This window comes from Equus quagga, chromosome 16 (genome assembly GCF_021613505.1).
Source record: "Equus quagga isolate Etosha38 chromosome 16, UCLA_HA_Equagga_1.0, whole genome shotgun sequence".
NCBI lineage: Eukaryota > Metazoa > Chordata > Mammalia > Perissodactyla > Equidae > Equus > Equus quagga.
In genome coordinates this window covers 37,534,301-37,553,752 of record NC_060282.1, presented here as the reverse complement: position 1 = coordinate 37,553,752, position 19,452 = coordinate 37,534,301, and the positions used below count along the sequence as shown (strand labels likewise).

General features: G+C 40.4%; 1 long non-coding RNA gene across 1 annotated transcript in view; it reads left to right on the top strand.

The window, feature by feature from the left end:
• Positions 1-14,606, top strand: part of LOC124228112 (uncharacterized) — a 64,817-nt gene extending 50,211 nt beyond the window's left edge. Inside the window, exons 2-3 of the long non-coding RNA XR_006885635.1 lie at positions 8,197-8,364; positions 14,350-14,606. This is a non-coding gene — a long non-coding RNA (uncharacterized LOC124228112). The remainder of the gene's footprint in view (positions 1-8,196; positions 8,365-14,349) is intronic.
• The last annotated feature ends 4,846 nt before the right edge of the window (positions 14,607-19,452 follow it).

The window sequence follows — 19,452 nt, the reverse complement described above, 5'->3', positions numbered from 1 at the left end:
GCAGAATTTCTTGTTTTTGAGATCCCTGAAGCAATCAGTTAAAAAATCAGTAATGGTTAATGAGATCATTTTCACTGTGTTTCTTGTGACTCTACTGTATCAGGCCGTTCCTTTAGCAATTTTCAGCTATTTTAGTCCTCTTTCAAGATTGCACACATTAGTGTTTCCTGAAGTATCTTCTTAAGGAAGCTAGTCCCAAGAGGTGTTCTGCAATAAAAGAGTTTCATGACCAAATAAATTTGGGAAATGCTGCATTCTATAGCTCCTTTTTGGATAGTTGCAATGTGCATAAGCGAAATAAAGGTTCTGAGAGGTCTTGTAGTAAAGAAACGTATTTAATTTGTTTGTTAATCTAATTTTTCTGAAATTTGTTTAACCAAAGACCTCTCTCTCTCTCTTTTTAAATAACACCTATTAAATCTCACAGCAAATTTTCCTCTGGAAAACACTGACTTAGGCTATTGCAAAGTCAAGGGGACAGTTTCCTCCCTTAGCCCTTCCTGCAGTAGGACCATCGGGAAGTTTGGGGGATGCAAACTCACCAGAACTCCAGGCTTCTAGTGAGACCCGTGGCACAGTGCCTGACGTGTGAATGTTCACTGAATGAATGACTCCTTCTTTTGAAAAATAAGCTTTATTGCTTAGATTAATTTTAAATTTATAGCAAAGTTGTGAAGCTAATACGTAGAGTACTGCACACAGTTTCCCCTGCATTAGCAACTTATATTAGTGAGGTGGATTTGTCACAATTAACCCATCAATATTAATACATTATTATTAACCAAGTGCATACCTTATTCAGATTTCTTTAGTTTTTACCTAATATCCTTTTTCTGTTCCAGGATCCCATCGAGGATATCATGTTACATTTAGCCGTTGTATCTCCTTAGGCTCCTTTTGGCTGTGACAGTTTCTCAAGCTAGCTTTGTTTTTCATGACCTTGATGAGTATTGATTAGAATGATTCTTTATCATTTTCCCCCTTTCCCTTTTGCTATCTAATTTGTGTCAATGAACCATTGGGGTACCCTTTACAGTTTTGCATTGTAGGGGAAGAAAACTTTCCCTTTCTTCCCTTCTAGGTTATTCAGCTGGTCTAAAAATTAAATCGAAATAAGATAGATTAACAGGAGAAAAAAATGTAATTTCATACACACAGGAGACCCAAAGACATGAGGCTCAAATAAGTGACCAAAGTAGGTAGATTTTATACCTTTTAGACAAAGAAACAATAAATTTATGAAGAATTGACAAGGCAAAGAAGTTTGGGCTTGGGGTAGTAAATTAGCGAGGAAGTAACGAGGTTTGTTTATATAGCCTTCTAGGCCTTGAGTTCCCTATCTCTGGTGATAAGGATGCCTTCTACCCTCCTAGTATAGGAAGGATGATTCACACGAGAGATTTATTTCCTGCTTTCAGGGGGACAAAGAAAGATCAGGGTGTCCTTCTTGCATCAGCTGTTTCTCAAATAACTTGAATTTTAAATGATCAATTTGCCAAAAGGACATATTTTGGGGTGGCATATTCTACTCCCCTTCAGCATAAACTTGTGAAGTAACTCCTTCAAATTGGGGAATGTAGGACACCTGAATAGGGACAGCCAGGAGTACAGATGAATGCTAAATGATCCAGAGTGTAGGCAGCATTGCAAGTGTTTTACTATTCTTTTTTGCTTGTACTACTTTGCTTTTCTTCTTTATCTTCTTTAGCAAGTGCCTTGGAGGTGAGTAAATGAGATTTTTCTGCTTTTTGCATCCCTCTGTGAGTCCTGTTTAGATGAAATCTCTCTTCTGTATCAAGTGCACACTCAGAAAAAACAAAGCCCAATGGGACTTGACTTTGGCAAACATTGTGCTCTTGTGGTCTCCATCTCTGGTCTTTGTCTTAAAATGGAAAAATACTTTGTTAGGATTATTCTGGTATTTTAACAATTCTTATGCCTATGCTCAGAAATCTTGCTATGATGTCCAGAGGCACCAAGGATTAAACCAGATCTTCTCTGGGATTACCATCACTGGGGCTTTTCTTTCTATCAATAAAGCAAGATTTATGCTTATCAAATAAATACACTAGCTTTTTAATTTTTGTTTTTAAAATAATGTCCTTGTCTTTCTCCTCCTAGAGCTTTCCTTGTTGATTATTATAGACTTTCAACTTTAAGATTTTAATGCTAAAATTTCTGCTGCTTTCTTTTTAAGGGACTCGGTGGCGTCTTTTAGATAGTTCTGACTCCTCAGCTCATTTGCTAGGACAGCCAAATTTTGCCAGGACTTTTGAATTCATCTCTGTCAACTGGTCAGTTCCTCAGCTGGGTAAATACCAAATTGTTTCAACAACAGTTGCTTGATTAACGATCTTCTCTAACCGGTGTTAATGCCTCTTGTTGCCGTCTTGTCAAAACTGTTAAGCTTTCTTGAAGAAGAGGTGATATGATTGCATCAATTGCAGAGAAAGCAGGGGAATTTACGAATTTCTGGTAAACTTTTCCCTTTCCTGGTTTTTTATGGATTTGCTTGTTTTGGACAAATTTATTTATGACTTTGCTTATCCTTCTGGCTGCCTCCCTCCATCTCTTCTTTTGCTCTTTCTTTCTCTTCCTCATCTTCTTCTACCTCTCCTGTCTCCTCTGTGCTGAGCTAAGGTGGGACTAAGTCAAAGAAAATCAAAGTGTGAGGAATGATATGCACTCTAAAGTTCTCAGGGAGTATTTGCCATTTGTTAATTCAAAAGAATTTCTGACCTGAGGCTATATTTGGGGATGGGGTGAGGAGAGAGGGGGGAAGGCATTCAGCTGGGTATTCATAAGTGAGGAATCTTCCGCTGTTATTTGTTTATACCAGGGATTGGCAAACTTTTTCGTAAGGGGCCAGATAGGAAATATTTTAGGCTTTACGGGCCTTGCAGTCTTTGTTGCAACTACTCAGCTCTGCCGTTGTAACAGGAGAGCAGCTGTAGAGAATATGTAAACAGATGAGGATGGCTGTATTCCAATAAAACTTTATTTATAGACACTGAGCTTGAATTTTATGTGATTTTCATTTGTCACAAAACAGTGCTCTTTACAAAAATTTTTTCAACTATTTAAAAAATGTAAAACCCATTGTTATTTCGTGGGCCATAAGAAAACAGAGGGAGTGATAAATTTGGCCTGTAGGTTCTAGTTTGTCAACCCCTGGCTTATGCCAAGATTCCAAGATCCTCTGTATATCAACCAACCAACCAAGCACCAAATAAACCTCATAGCAGGGTACAGGAGACAGCGGAAGGTGTCCTGTGATCCTGGTAGATAAGGGGGAAGGTGTTCCAGGCAGAAGGATCGAACTATGCCTGACGCCTTCTGCCTGCTAAAGCTAGAAGATAGGGTCAGCTGGGGCCACTGATGCAGTGACATCAGCACCTCACAGGCATTTTCATATTAAAGACAGCTCCCCTTTATAAAGCACTCACCATGTATCAGCCACTTTACTTGAAATTTCTGAGGTACTCTTCACTGTCCTATGCAGTGGGTGTGATTGTCTCTCTATAGCAGATACAGAGCTGTTGAACATCTTGCCAGAGTCACATAGTAGTAAGCAACAGAACCAGTATTTGAACCCTGGCCTGGCTGACTCACAGTCTCCTTCCTTCCCCAACTCCATGCTGCCTCTTCCAAGAAAGATTGCAGACAATGAAGGCAATTATTGTCCACATAACCTCATCCTGCTGGAGCTGCCCAAAAGCAAGCCTTACCATGCTAAGCTTTTAAAAATTGACCAGTACCTATAAGGATCAGCAAACCCTCTGAACTGCTGACTTCCTCCATCTGCCACTTTATGCAGGAGGCAAAGAGGTATAAAGGGAGAGAAACCTGCGCTTGACTCCTGGCTCAGTTGTTTACTGCCTGTGTGATTCACCTAATTCCCTGAGACCCAGTTCCCTTCCCTGAAAAATGGGGAATAAGAGTAACTGCCTAGCAGGCTTGTAAGAATTTAATGAAATGATAGATTTAAGCCACTGGCATAGTGCTTGTCACAAAGTAGGTACTCAACCGATGCTGATATACTTCAAGCAAGCATTGTTTGCTCATTCATTCTACAAGCATCTATTGAGTGGCTGCCATGTGCTGGGCACCATGTAAGCACTGGGATAAATAGATGAGACAAACATCTCCTGCCTCCAAGGAGCTGACAGTCCAGTAGACTAACAGGCATATAAGCCTGACAAAGTGCCACAGGAATATGTGGGGCCAGAGTGAGAGCAAAAAAGGAGGAGTGGATATTTCTAAGTGAATAGGTGAAGGGGCATAGACTAGGCTTCAGAAAGGAGGTAGCAGAGTTTATACCCAAGAACTCAAGCTGATCCTATGCAATTCCTGTGGTTTATCACTCACCAACATAAATCTTGGCTCATGGAAAAGATTTTAAAAAACCGCTTTTCCTAAAAGCATTTAAAAAAAATCTATGCAAATTTTGGAAAGCAAAACAGGAAGCCAAATTACAGGCAAGGGAAAACACTCCTTCCTTCTCAAGTCTCTCGTGTTTGGAAGTTTCCTGCCAGGATGTTGACCAGAGAGGAACAGGCTGACCCAGAGTCATTTGTTCCTCATGAGTGTCTCTAAAAAGAAGCTGATTTTTCACATTCTCTGTGGCCTTGGGAAACACCTCCTACAAAATAGAAATATCCAAAAGAGATTTGGGGAGAAACAATTCCTTCTGGGTCTAACCTGTCCATAGGTGACACTGGCATATTGTCTTCGAGTCTGCATAGAGTTTTTATACAAAGCACACTATAGTGTGAAGGGGCTTGGGCAGGCTACCTGAGTTTGAGGCCTGGCTCTACCATTTGATAATTATGTGACCTTGTGGCTATTGGGAGAGATAAAAGAGATGATACGTGTAAAGTGGTGACCATGGCACCTGGCCCAAGAAATATGAACACTTTATTATTCATTTTTGTCTCCCTTAGAATTCATCAATTACAGGCTATGAAGCTGAGCACAGTGTTCCACCTTCCCTATGTGGCTTTGCATCCCGATCACTCTGTCCTTCTCCTGGTTCAACATGCCATGTCCTCCCCAACTCAGTCTTTTCACAGATGTTCATTTGCCATGACCAGCTCTCACCTCCTGCTTTGTCTGTCTGACTTCTACTCATCCTTTGCATCGCACCCAAAACTGCTTGCTCAAGGAAGCCTCCCCTGACTTCCAAGCCTAGTTTAGGTGCCCTGGTCAAAGTTCCCCCAAGTCCAGGTGCTTTTCCATTGTGACATTGTCACACTTGTAGTTACTTGTTCGTGTCCAATTTCAAACTAGAATGTAACCTATGAGAGAGCAGAGACCATGTGGGTCTCATTCACTGCTAGCTCCCAGCATCTAGCTTGGTACCTGGAGGATAATGGCACTGTACAGATATCCGTTGACTGAAATGTAGGCAGGCAGATATTATTTCTCTCACAGATAAAGAAACCAAGAACCCAGAGAGTATAAGAGACAGACTCATGATCACACAGCCAGGGGTCTCAGGAGCCAGTACTTGAATCTTGACCTTCTTACTTGAAACACAGTGGTGCTTCCAGGAAAAGTCCCCAAAATCTTGGTTTAGAGTGCCTGGACTCTCATTCATTTAATCTACAAATGTACAGAAATATCAAAGACCAGCTACAATGCCACAGGAGTTTTGGGAACTGGGCCTTTCTTCAGGTGAAAACTCTCTTTTCAGTCCCAGGCAAGGTCTTTCCTCAGCCCTTCCATTCTAATTGATAAAACAAGTCCCAGGGATTTCTCTCGCTTGTTCTCCTTCCCATGGTCCCAGGGACCCCTCACTTTGATCCCCTCTCTTGGCCTAGACTGACTTTCAGAGTAGCATAGAGACTCTGCATCCCTCCCCTCAATTTCGCTCTCTACTGTTTCTGAGATAAGCGTACAATCTCCTTTTTAAGAGTTTTTACCACTCAGTGGAAATAGAGTCACACACACACACACAAAGACAAACACTCTCTCTGTTTCTGAGACAAGCGTACAATCTCCTTTTTAAGAGTTTTTACCACTCAGTGGAAATAGAGTCACACACACACACACAAAGACAAACACAAGAGAGGTAACAAAACTTCAAGAAATCCCAAAAGTCTCCAGTAGTAATTGTCCCCGACTTTCCCCCTTTCCTGTCGGTTCTCATTTGCGGGGACTGTCCTGGATGCCTCACTCCCACCCACATGCTTATGCAGTTGATGAGGGAAGTCCAAGAAGAGGGATCGGGCGTGGACTACCCAAGGCTAAGTTCACAGAAGGCGGCTTTGTAATGTAACTCGAAACCAGAAAGAAGAGAGACATTTTTAAAGTATAACAAAGTCCAAAGATTAGATTAACATGAGAGAGGACATATGGACCTAGTGGGTGCTAATGGCAGAAGATTAACCAGAAAGATGATACTTTTAGAGACAGTGACCAGTGGAGAAGGGACCACATGTGCAGACGGCCTAGCTAGAGAAATAGTAACATTGACTCCTTGGTGGACTTCCCCTTCCCCAGAGAAGAGCTACAGACACTTCCTCTAGTTCAAAGATACGGAGTCAAGCCTGAGAGGGGTGGGGGAGGGGAGGAATCAATACGACTTCTCACAGATTTCTATTTTCATAGCTTTCTTCCCATCCTCTCTTCCTAGATTTCCTTGGGATAGCTGGTATCCCCTACTCCATCACTCTTTTATTCCTGATGGTGGACCTTCTTTTATTTATCAGATTTTCATGCAAGATACCTGGGTAATCTTGTTAGGGAAAAAATAGGAGATGACCAATTGGTTCAAGTGCCCTAGACACAAGTTTCATTTTGTTTCAAAGCAACAAGAGAGTCCTTTCTCTCCCAAATCTCTCCTGCAGCATACGGCAAAAGTCAAATGAGGCCATTTGTGATACAAAATTGTTGGGGTAAGGAAACAGGAGTGAGGGAGAGACTTTCCTTCCGCTGACGGACATTCATCTGAATGTGTTTTGCCTGCTTGAATAGTAGGGTCACATGGTGTAGCCCACAACCCTGAAAAACACAACAATTCCTAGGAAATGTTCTATCCATGTGGACCAATGATTGGACGAGGGGTAAGTACTTCAAAGGAGAAGGGAAGCTATAAGCCCCTCCTATCTAGAGCAGGAACCATGTCTTAGTCTTCTTTACATCCCCACAGACTAGCACAGGACTTGGCATGAGACAGTCTGTCAATAAAGGTCTGTTGAACCGAACAAAACTTTGGAAATAAGGAGAGCTGACAGCACCGTGATATGATACAGGTTGAATGACTGCTGGGAACGGTCTTTAAGAACTGTCTAAATAGAAGAGAAGGAAGAATAGATTAGGGAGCTGACTGGAGGTGTGTGTTCCCAAAACGGGAAAGTGAGTTTTGGGAAATTTATATGAGCAGGAAACTAGAGGAGGATCACCACTTCGAATACTCAAGGCCTTATGGAGTGTAGTCTGGCCTGAATGTTTGGGCATGACCCACAGACCCATGTAGTAGAACTTTATTCCTCAGTGACGAAATAGATGAGGCAAAGGACTGTCAGTTGGGTTGGGCAGAAGAATGGAATTAAGAAGTAAATCTGGTATCAGCTATAAAATTTGAACTGTAAAAAGCTCTATCAAAGTAGTTTAAGTAATGAGACTATGTACTTATGGGGATGCTCACTCACTGAGTATGTTTTAATCAGACAAGACACCATCAAAGAAAGGTACCAGGGAGAGTAGAGGGAGAAAGATGTGTTAGAAAACAGTGTGGTTTTTGGAAAATGAATTATTCTACTTGGCAGTACCCATGGGAAGTCTACTGGCTACAGACCCTTTTGTTGGGGGTACTGTCCTGGGTGGCATTCCCAACCTCATGTTTCCTGGGGATACTTGGCAATCTTGAAATCAGAAAATGAACAGATCTTAATCTATTTTAATTCCAATTTGGAAAGTAGTAAGATGTATTCACACAAAAACCAAACAAGAACAGATCTTGATTGCCTATAAAAACATTATTTGTCTTGGAGTGTTGACCTCATAGCATCATACTTGTTGGACTCATAGCAGTTCTTGATTTAAACATATCCATGTAGATATCTAAAAGCCCTGCCTACATTACAATCAAGCCTTTAAAAAGGATTTGGCACCTGGAGCTATTTGGTCCTGGACCATTTTTTCATTAATGGAGGCTAAAGAAAGACTGTATTATTTCTTCTCTTTGGTTAGTGCACATCTGGGAACTCTTGGAAGAGTTGGGAATGATCCCTGAAGAATGATGCTTGGGCAACTGAGCAAAAGAAAGCTGAGAGCATCAGAATGAGTGGCAGGTTCTGGAAGTGGAAAAGAAAAAAACAACGTTTGGGAAAAGAAAATGTGGAAAATGTCAAGGAAGAGGTACTTGACTTCATTCATTCATCACTTCAACAAGTATTTTAAATAATTCAGTAAGTGTGGCACTGAGCTAAGAACTATTAGAGGTGGGGTGGAGAGATGATGGGGAAGGAAATAGAAAATAAGTTTAAAACATAGTCCCTCATCAAGGGGCTACAATTTAATAAAAGACGACAATTAAATAAGACAAGACAGTATCTTATTATCTTCACCACAGCAAAGGGCTCTGCTTCAGGAGAAGTAGAACAGATGAGAGAGACTGAGCAGTAAAATCTAAAGCAAACCAATCAGCAATGAATCATATTGGTTTCTTTCTATGCCAAGAAGCCTTGACCATTCAATTCCACAAATAGCTATTAAGCATCCATCCTAAGCAAGAATTATGCAAAGGGCGGCAGAGATGACATAGATGAATAAACATAGTTTCTGTTTTCACAAAACTTGCTGGATGGGGATAAAATAAGGACAGAATAATTAAAGAGCACCACACAGTACAATTGTCAGGGGAGAGATACACAGTGCTACGGATATAGCATAGAGAGAGGGACCTCATTCTGCTGAGAGAAAGGAGGAAAATCTACATGGGAAAGGTGATATTTCAGATGAGTCTTGAAAGAGATGGAGAACTTTGACAGGCAGAGATGAAGATAGACAGTTCGGGAGAAAAGGGGCTGTCCAAGCCATGCAGAGGGAGTGGCGGAAGAGAAGACTAGAAAGGTAGGATGGATGCAGATTGCAAAGGCCTTACATACCAGGCTGAGGAAGCATAACAGGGTTAGAGGGAAACGGGAAGACACTGAAGAGTCTCAAACACAAGTTGCAAGGGATGGGAGGTGATATGATTCAGCCAGGACTTTAAGAGATCATTTATCAACTACATATGGGACAAATTATGGAGAAGACAGAATGAATGAGGGGAGAAGTTAAAAAAATATTTTTAATAGGGTGAGTGAGAGACAAGAGAACGGAATTTAATATTTTGAATTCCTGAGGATTAGTTGTGACTGTTAGTAACAGAAAACCCCCCAAACAAAGGCTTACACAAAATACGAGATTATTTCTGTCTTGTGTGAAGGTCCAGTTGGGCAGCTGGTGTGACAACTCTGCAAAGTCCTCAAGGGTCCTTTGGCTCCCACTCTGCCATCCCTAGGGGTGGCTTGCCTCCTCATGGCCCAGGATGGCTGCATCTGGGGCCCAGCAGCATGATGGAGGGAGGGTTGAAGAAAAGAGAGGGCAAAGAGCAGACACTGGGTGAGTTTTAATGAAAATTCCCAGAAGCTTCCACATAATACTTCTACCCCCATCTCATTAGTCAGAACTTAGCAACAGGGCCACATCTAGCAAGGTAAGCTAGGAAGTAAGGTGTGTTGTCTGGATATCTATATTCCCAGCTGAAAAACCAGGGATTCTGTTACTGAGGGAGATAAAAAGAATGGATATAGAGGATTCACTGGCTTTCTCTGCCACAATCTCATAAAAATTAAAAAAGCAAGGCCACGAGGTTATAATTTCATAGTAGCCCAAAATTATTCTCCAGATCTTAGCGAAAAGAATTTATAAAATGAAGATTCTATCCTAGAATCTTATCTTAAATCTGATTACCTTATAGCTCGTAATTATTCTCCAGATCTTAGTGAAAAGAATTTATAAAATGAAGATTCTATCCTAGAATCTTATCTTAAAGCTGATTACCCTTTGAGACAAATAACTACCTCACCTTCAGATAACACTGGGTTTGACTCAGTGGTCAAGGCTATCTAAAGCCTTGAGAGCATTGGTTTGTCCAGGTCTTCAGGACCCTGCCTTAACAACCCTCTCTCAGAGTTGTTTTGAAAAAGAAAATAAATCCATTATCATCATTACATTGTTAAATTCAATGAATTGTAAACCAACAATGTGAGCCTTGTGAAAATTCTGTCCTCACGCAACAGAAGTATAGCTTTACAGTAATTTCCACACTCTATTCCTTTGGCTCTGCGCTCCAGCGACCAACTGTCTTGGTTCACTTCCCATCATAACCCATCCAAATGCATCTCTTTCCCTCCGCTGTCTGCCCTGCCCACCACTGCCTGAAGAATCTTCTGAGGGCATTGCTGGCAACGTGAAACAGTGTTCAACATGTAACTCATAGGTCTCCAGTGCTCACTCCCTTAAAACAACTCCTTCACCTCGCCTCCCAGATCCACCAAAATCTTACTCACCCTACCAATTCAACCAGATTTTCCTCTGAGATATTGCTATTGCATCCTGGTGTTTTGGGGGAAATGTTAAAGGTGTTTTGTACTCTGTTCCTTCATTCTATGCCCTTTGCCTCTTGTTGCTATCACTAGGTGATCAGTGGTCTGATCACTTAAGTAGTATAATGGGCTCTGTGGTTTAAACAGAAGCAGTTTTCCAAAGGGAATGTTAAGAATCCCAGAGAAGTAATATAACCTATGTTTAAATGTATTAAAAATATATTTATATGGTAAGCATATATTCATTACTAACATGAGGAAATAGACCAATGTACTAACTAGAAGAATAGTTTTTAAAATTTACGTGTAAACAAATCATTCTTTCTTTTTTTTTTATTGTGGTAAGAAAACTTAATATGAGAGCTACCCTCCTAACAAATTTTTAAGTGTGTAATAAATACAGTATTGTTATCTATAGGCACAATGTTGTACAGCAGATCTCTAGAACTTATTCATCTTGTATAATTGAAATTTTACACCAGTTGAATAGCAACTCCCCTTTTCCTCCTCCTCTAGCCCCTGGCAACCACCATTCTACTCTCTGCTTCTACGAGTTTGACTATTTTAGATTCCTCATAAAAGTAGAATCATGGAGTATTTGTTTTTCCTATGACTGGTTTATTTCACTAAGCATAATGTCTTCAAGATTCATCCATGACGTTACATGTGACAGGATTTCTTTCTTTTTTAAGGTAGAATAATATTCCATTGTATGTATAACCATTATTTCTTTCTTAACTTTACTGGGATAAATCTCTCTTATATCAATCAATTTTCACCTGTTTAATCTAGGAAGTTTTCTGAATTTTACTGTCATATTATCACTACTTTTCCACTGCTGTTACTATCTATAAGCCATCCATCCATTCACGCATTTATTCATTCAACAAATACTTATCCAGTGCTGCTTATGGGTCCTAGAGATATAGAAGGAAAAAATTTCAGTTTTCATAGAGCTTACCTTCAGAGCAATGATTCTTAACCACAGACAACTTTGTTTCCAAGGGGGCATTTGGCAGTGTCCGGAGACATTTTTGGTTGTCACAACTTAGGGCAGCATTACCATCATCTAGAGGGAGGCCCAGGATGCTGTTAATGCAGCCCCATTTCTTGCCTCTTCCTTTTCCACACCCCATACCAACCTCCTGCAGTTTTGCACAGCACTATGGTCTCACCTTCACCCCTCAGAACCTCACGTATGCTGCTGCCTTGCTTCTTCACCTGGTTCACAGTTAAGGTGATGGTAATTAGTACCACAGATGTTAAGGCAGTAGGACACCAACTGTCTATTCCATCTGTTCTTAAAGAGCATGCAGTTCTCCCCAGGCCTTTCCTGTCTCTTCTCCTGCCCCTCAGCTGGTGGGGATGCTGATTATATTTAGTCTCTGTTCTGCTGTATATCTCAACGGCAAATGGTCAAACATTTCCATTATGGCAGTAGCCACTTCCCAAAGGACTTTCTCTTGTCCTCTTATGTGCTCCCAGAGTTGCTCTGTCAACACAGGGCTCTGGTGCCCATCTTGAATCCTGGTTAGACCCATTTCCTGGGGCTAGGATTTGCCCTTGCTCTTTCTTGTCGTGTTCTGGACAGAATTCTTAGAATGGCTCAGCTTCTGCCTGTCAATCCCACTGGCTCCCCCTGTCTGCTCCTCTGTGAGGAAGTGGGCTTCTAAGGCAAGGCTCTTCCCCTGGGGGGCCACAGTTTAGTCTTCAGTTCTCCAGAACTCTCAGCTTCTTTCCCACTCCTGCGCCCCTCAGCCTTCTAGAACCAGGATCAGCTGAACTGAACTCCCTTCTGTGAGCAAAATGCAACACAGAAGCTCGGGTCAGGTGGTGACCTGGGCAGAGTCATACCTGACTTCTCATTACAGTCAAAAGTCAATCGATAAGGCAACATTGCCTTTGAAAATTCCCTGAATCTTTAGGAGGCCTTAGGAGACTGAGACGAAATTAACTTCTTTTGTCATTACCAAGCTCAGGTAGTAGACTTTGTGAGAATTTAGTATGTATATAATATAGCAACCTGCTATACCTATTTTGATATCCAAATTATGATATTGTGATGTCTAAAGATTTTTTTTCTGAAAATATCATGGGCCAATGTCTAGCCTCATACCACACTTCGAAAGAAACTAATTTGTTTGTGTTGTTGGTCCTACTTTCTATTAAATGCCTACCACTCTGTTTCTTTCTTATTTCTTACTTCTATCAATTAAGTATTTAACTGTGAGAGATTTGTGAACAAAATGGAACTACTTATATCTGCTTTACTTAATTAATATTCAGTTTGTTAAAGTTGAGCATTTTATCTCAGTTTTTTTTGTCTTCAAATTTATCCTATAAATCTAGTTACTTGGTTTGTACATATAGTGATTTTTTATATAAAGTTGAAAACAATTGCTTTTTTGTTATTTAATTAGTGTTCAGTTGACTTACAGACTTAAAAGATTAAATTTTCTCAAACAATTGACCACATTTACACATGTAATTAAATTTCCTAAAATTTTTTCTACCACCCTTGCAAATGCAATCTGTTTGATTTTCTGAAACATTTCAAATGCCTGATGGGGAAACATTTAAAAACCCAGCAAGCAAATCTTGCTACATTGCAATTAACTCTTATAAATCTAATAAAACTAATGTATACATGTAGGAAATTGGTTTCTCTTAAATATTCAAACACTATTTACAAATATATTTGATTATTTTACAACTGTCAAATGAAAATCACAAATCGAGTACCACTTTACCATTTCAAAACAAAATTACAAGGCTAATTTGTTATTCTCTTAAACATTTCAAACTTCTTAAATAACAAACACAAACTGATCATCACAATGGTTATAGAACGTTACTCCTGACTTAACACAAAAGTAACACTATGAGTTTGACTGGCTGCACCATCTGCACACTTTCTCCACATCTTTTCTGTGGAAGCAAAGACCCTTCAACTAGCCGAGGGAGCAGGGAGGGCTTTCAGGCAGGCTGGAGTTATTTGAAACTGCAATACAGATTATCAGGAAGACATATAAAACCAGACATTTTTCCAGGATGATTCCTTCTGAGCAACAGATTAACACACTGAGCTGCTTTTTATAGTTGGATTGGTTTTGCCTGCTGTGTCACCAGAGGAGGAGTGGGCCTTGCATCTCCAGAGTGTCTTTCAAATCTCACCCTTATCCTATTTTTATCATAGCCTCTTTCACTTTTTAACACATGATTTGGGCAGATAGAGTTCTGCAGTCTCCCTTGGGGAGCAGCCTATCTTTTCACCAAGCGATTAGAGTTAATTGAATTTTCCATCCCTCTTCAGGTTATAAAGTCTCTGTGTCTTTTACTCCATCACCTGATTCACTGTGGCAGAGACTGGCTGGGTCTTCATCTAACCTGTTTCCTCCTCTTCCTTGACACAGAAGTAGACTTTATTTTGCAGCTTCCCTTGCAGTTAGGTGTGGCCATGTGGCTGACTTTTTTTTGTATGAGGAAGATGTGCACTGAGCAAACATCTGTGCTGTTCTTCTATTTTATGTGGGATGCTGTCACAGCATGGCTTGACAAGCAGTGCTAGGTCTGCACCGGGGATCCAAACCCGTCAACCCCAGGGCTGCCAAAGCCTAGTGCACAAACTTAACCACTATGCCACTGGGCCAGCCCCCCATGTGGCTGACTTTTAACCAGTGACATATGAGTGAGTTAGCCCATTAAACCCTTCCTCCCCCCTGCTCCCTCTGTGACCTTTCCTCTTCTGCAGGCTTGATGCAGAGCAGCAGGGCAATCTTGGAAGCTTCATGTTGAAGATGGTGGAGCCACAAGTTAGAAGGAGTCTGGGTTGGAGGAGAGCTATATGCTGATCAGGAACATCCATTTTAGACTTGATCTGAGTGAAAAATAAACATGTATTGTGATGTTAAAGCAATTATATATTTTTGAAATTGTTTGTTTTCTTAATTAAAATGCCCACTGATCTGTATTTATTGTCATTATGATGAAAATCCTTAAAGTTGGTGATAGCAATAAATAAAGCTTTGAAAATTCATATGATGCTAGTTAACACTGCATAGCCTGAGTCAATGCTGGAAAATATCAAGTGGAGGCATTGGGTGTATTACTGGCCAGTTGTTCTTTGCCGTTACATGAGAATATGACCCAATTAACCCATTCTCTTCAAATAGGAGCTAACACTCTGAGACTTATGCACCTTTTTAGATAACTTTTTAAAAATGCACCCAATAAAACAAAACTCAGCAGACCATTGACAATTAAGTCAGCTACAATATTCATGAGATAAAAATAACCCTATTGCTCAGCTATAAATATTCTTAGTTCTGTGATCAGACAGAAAAATTTCCCCAAGGGTCCTAATAAACAGGAAACTACATGATACAATGGACAATATCCTTAACAGACAAAACAATATGTCAGCACCAAGACTCTCTTAAATGGACCACAAGCACATACTCAAGGGATTAATTTGAAAATGATTAAAAGTAGAGAATTCTTTTTTCTTCTAAAAAATACAAATTTCTGTAAAATTTTAAGGGCATATTACAGTAACAAAGATCAATAACAAGCCCTCAGTTTTTTCTACCCTGGTTATTTCACACTCTGCTTTTGGCATTTGAGGTTGCTAAAGGTTATGGGTTTCTAAAAGTATTGTCTTCATGCACAAACAGGCCTATAGTCAGACAGCTTTGTACTTACAGATACAGTCAGTTTCCCTTTCCCCTTCTCCCACATCACCTGTTCTGCCACGTAGGGGGTTCAACTGCCCCAGGAAATATTTTTATCTAAACAGAGCGATAAACAGTAGACTTTGAAAATGAAACTACTCAGGACTATATTTCTTTCAAAGTGGGTTTTGTAAATCTCCCCCCCTTCCCCCAGCCAAATTGAAAACTTAAACCTCTATTAAGTTTCTAAGAAAAGAACCTGTGGGAACAATAACAATAGACTTTAGCTAGCACTGAAATACACAGGAGACAGAAAAAGAGGGACGTGATGGATATTCAGGTAGAAGTATCAGAGTAAATGTTAGTAAAGCAAAGGATGGGTATGTAATAAACTTCTTTCCGTAAGAACCCCTGCTTCCAAAGAGGTAGAGAAAGTGAGCGTTTAATGATCAGAGATGGGCAAGAGAGAATGGGAAGGGCACGCTGGTGTGTCAGCCAGACAACATATGCCGTACGAGCGGATGGCTTGTAGCAGTAGTTAGGCCTCGTTGATCTCCTCACAATGAATTCTTGAAGCCAAATAATGCTACACATTATGCTTTTCTCAGGCCATGTTCCTATAAGAAGCATGAGTAGAACTTCATGTTTTAGAGAAAGATAATGCTGAACTTTCCCACTGTGTCCTGCCGTCACGCAGCGACTACTCCTCTCCTTCCTCCCTATCTCACACGTTCAGATGCCCGTAATGTAATCCCACTTAAGCTCTTCAAGAAAACACACTAAATTATCCATCAACTTGGATGAGGAAAAACTTCCTGATTCCTGAAGATTTAATCTATTTTGAGGAAGAACTTTGAAAATCAGCTAGCGAAGGAATTTCTAGAAAGTAACAAACAAAAAATCATAAAATCCAAAAATTCTGAATGTCCAGTATAACCTGTTACAACATATTTGAGCTTTAAAAAAATAAAGCCATCTTCCCCTTTCATACTGTGATAGATAATAAATACATCTAGAATGGATCCAATGGTACCACTGCTTTCCCAGATGCAGAACCTTCACATTTGGAGGATATTTTACAATTTAAGGAAAGTACAGCAACTTTCTTTTGAAAAAGAGCAAGAGCAGCCCATCCTCCCACCTCCCCACACCCGCAACCTGCCCCAAGCTCTGAAACAGAGAGTGAATTATATTTAGCTGTAGCTTAAATAGGTCTGGCTTACCTCTGATTCCAAGCTACGTATGCAGCAGGGTATGCTGCAAAGTGAACTGTGCTTGAGAAGAATGGGCTTGGTAATCCTGGGCTACATTCAGTTACAATTAGCAGAATGTCTAGCAGAATTTCTCCTCTGTGATATCTTATTATACTTAAGCAAAAGAATTAATTACAATGCAGCCACTTGCCTGATTGCACCTCTGAGTTACATTACTGCTAGTGACTGGGCAAGGTGGTCATAATATCCTGGCTGAGTTTGAAAGCTTGCTCCCTATTATGGGGCCTCTCTCAAGCTGAACAGAGGAAGCAGAGTGTGTACAGAGAGGGAGAAAATTAGGTCCATATGGTGAGTTGTGTACAATGAAATTGCATCCTAGAAAAGGACTGCATTCTCCCCAGCTCAGATACGCCAAAGTTCTACCTCCAAGAAAAAATCTTCGGAGGGAAAGACTCTTACTTATCTCTGAGTCAAGAATCCACTTTAAAAAGCCCATATCTGTAGCCATAAGAAGGAATGAAGCACTGATACATGTTGCACCATGGACAAACCTTGAAAACATTATGCTAAGTGAAACAAGCCAGACACGAAAGGCCACATATTGTATGATTCCATTTATAAGAAATGTCCAGAACAGGCAAATCTACAGAGACAGAAAGTGGATTAGTGGTTGTCAGGGCCTGGAGCAAGTAATGGAGAGTAATTGCTAATACGTACAGGGTTTCTTTTTGGGGTGATGGAAATGTTCTGGAATTAGAAAGTGGTGGTAGCTGCACAAAATACTGAATATACTAAAAACCACTGAAGCATACACTTTAAACTGGTGAATTGTATGTGACATATATGTCAATTTTTAAAAGTGCTAAAAAAAAAAAGGTGCCCAGATATAGGAGGATGATAACTGAAAAATAAGTAATGACTCTACTAAAGCCCACACAAGACAGAATGGTACAGATTTAGTGATGCTGAGTATTGTGGTAGAAAAAGCAGCAGGCTGGAAATCAGGAACCCCGTAACCTGAAAAATCACTTCACCTCTCTGGGTCTCAATTTTCTTTTCTGTACGTATGATGCGTGTAGGTTAGAGAAACTCTGTTTTTTTCCATGTCTTATTTTTGATGATTCCAATATTTCCTTTTAGTGCTCCCCACCCCCTCCCCCCCCCCCCCCCCCCCCCCCCCCCCCATGCACTACCAGCTGGACTCACACCTAGGAGTCTTGCCTTCATTTGTGCTGAAATCCTGAAAAACAAGGTGGGGAAACAGCACACCAGGAGTGGGGAGAGCCTCCTCCAGAAAAATGTCCGGAGTTGAAATTTGCTCTCCTTTCTACATTCCCTGGAGTGGGAATTTGGTCTGTACCCAGGAAAGCAAAGGACACAGCTGCTCCTTGGGGGCCTACAGCCTTTAATGACTATTGGATCTACAATGAATTATTTACCATAGAGACAAATGCAATATGTCAGAATGTGCAAGGGGGTAAGTTGGTTGACATTTTTGCTCATAATCTTGAACTTATTTGGGTAAACTACCTACCAATGTTTTACAGTTTCAGCTTAATTTATTAGAAGGTCTAAAGAGTTTTTAGTTTTAAATGGAAAAATAAAGAGTGTCTAAAAAAATCCAAGGAGAAACATGAGTTTATTTTTTTACTCTTAGATTATATGTGTGTGTGTGTGTGTGTGGTTTCCATTTTATTTTGCCCTTTCATCGAACCACTCAATCAGATATTGCATTACTGATCCTTATAGGGGCATAACATAATAAAATCCAGGGAGATAAGAGTTCTAGGCTGAGTGTCTGGAAAGTCAGGCTTTAGATTTGCACCTGACATGGGCTCTTAAAAAATTCATCTGTTACGTGATTCATTCACTCAAATGTTAGAAAAATTTACCTATCAGAAGCCTTTGTGACTACACAAGAATATACCTGAAGCAGAATGAGCAGCAACAAAAAGTATACTTAATAGCCATCTTGTTATTATTCCCATGATTCACGTTACTTTTTAAAGATCCTTCAAGCCGTCTCAAAAATCCTCGATGGCTTCCCATTGCCTACAGAACAAAGCCCAAACTCCTTGGGGTGACCTTCAAGACTATCAAGAGTAAGGCTCGCTAGCCCATATGATGTCTTTGTGCGAACTGGAAAAGATGTCCCTAAAAACCACTTAAAGACTTTAGCCACCTGTCACTATATTGGGTTCTAGAAATACTGTTTGCTCTACTTTTATCTAGCTTAGGGATATCAAAGGATTTTTGTATGCCCAACATCATTTTCTTTTTTTTACCAACTTGCATGATGAAATACTTCATGCTCTGTAAAAATAATAATCATAAATTAAAAAAAAGAAAAGACACCCTTCCTCTGGGTTGTCTTAGCACTGCAGGTGAGCCGATGGAGGAGTGGATTTCATTCCCCACCAGCCCATGTGGCAGGATTCCTTAGTGCCAGGTACAAACTAAACAACTAGATATGGTTAAGATTTGGTTCCAAACCCTCTTTTGGGTCTTGCCTCCAGCTGTTTCCTTCTACCCACTGTTCCCTGTACATGATAGGACTTTCCTACCTCTGGGACTTTCCTCACACATGGAACAAGCTCCTCATTCCCTATCAAATTCCTTCTCATCCTTCAAGACTCTCCTCATCCTTCTCTCTGAAGCCTGATCATCCCCACAGCCAGAGCTCCCTCAGCAAGATATTTATCCTCTATTTTCAAATTGTCATATTCTGGTTTGTATTATAGACTAATGTTTGCACATTTATATCTTTCTCACTAGATTATAAAGTCAGGTTTCAGGATTTACATCAAATTCATATTTCTAATCCTCACAAGGCCTAATACAGGGCTAGCCTGTTGTATGTGCTTTACATCTGTCGGTTGAATAGAAATGAAGGGCTGAGTGAATATCTCAAGGCAAAACATGGAGAATCACATGAAACACAGAAGATCTGAGAGACTTCTTTCCCATATC